The sequence below is a fragment of the Triticum aestivum genome, chromosome 6B (genome assembly GCF_018294505.1).
Source record: "Triticum aestivum cultivar Chinese Spring chromosome 6B, IWGSC CS RefSeq v2.1, whole genome shotgun sequence".
NCBI lineage: Eukaryota > Viridiplantae > Streptophyta > Magnoliopsida > Poales > Poaceae > Triticum > Triticum aestivum.
The window spans coordinates 455,927,895-455,928,893 of NC_057810.1; positions in this window are offsets into that span (position 1 = coordinate 455,927,895).

Below are 999 nucleotides of genomic sequence, written 5' to 3' on the forward strand. Positions count from 1 at the left end.
TCATCCGTTTTGCGGTACGCCACACCCCTCCTGATCAACAAGACCCCCGTTTCGACCGTAGGATGTCCGTTTCCTCCGTTTTGCGGTACGCCACACCCCTCTCGATCAACAGGACCCCCGTTTCGACTGTAGGAGGTCCGTTTCCTCTGTTTTATGGTACGCCACACCCCTCCCGATCAACAGGACACCGTTCCGAATATTGGAGGTCCGTTTCCTCCGTTCTGCAGTACGCTAGGCCTCGTTTCCATCGCCTGTTCCGTCCAAGCCCTCCCGATGAACACGACCACACATTTCGTTCCAACCCAGCCGGTTGGCTCCCACGCGTTTCGTTGCCTCCCGATGAACACGACGCATTCCGTTGCCTCCCCATGAACACGACGCATTCCGTTGCCTCCCCATGAACACGACGACGACGCTGTTTCTCCGTTCCGACCCAGCCATGTACACGAGCCCTCGCCGTACGTATGTGCGAGTAGGCGTTCGAGACCCCGCCCGTATGTACACATATGTGGCCATATTTTCTTTCTTGTACCCTGGCCGTTGTACGTACGTGTACATGCTACGTGCGCGCCTCTACTACGACACGTGCGCGCCTCTACATCCACGAGTATATATGTACATACACGTTCGCGACCAGAATGACAACGCTACGTATGCTTCCACAAGGTGGGTCCCGACTGTCAGGCACTTCCTTGCCTGCAAAGATGTAGCTAGTGGGTCCTAGCAGTCAGGGGGCGAATGTTTTTTTTTGCCTGGACGCACTTCCTTGCGTGCGAAGATGTAGCTGGTGGGTCCGAGCAGTCAGGGGGGCGAATCGTTTTTTTTGCCCGGACGCACTTCCTTGCGTGCGAAGGTGTAGCTGGTGGGTCCCAACAGTCAGGGGGGAAACATTTTTTTCGCGAAATACGGTGGCCCATCCGGTGGGTCCCCGCTGTCAAGTGGAGGAATAATTATTTTGCGCGTAATTAGAAGGCACTTCCTTGCTGCGGCCGTGGACCC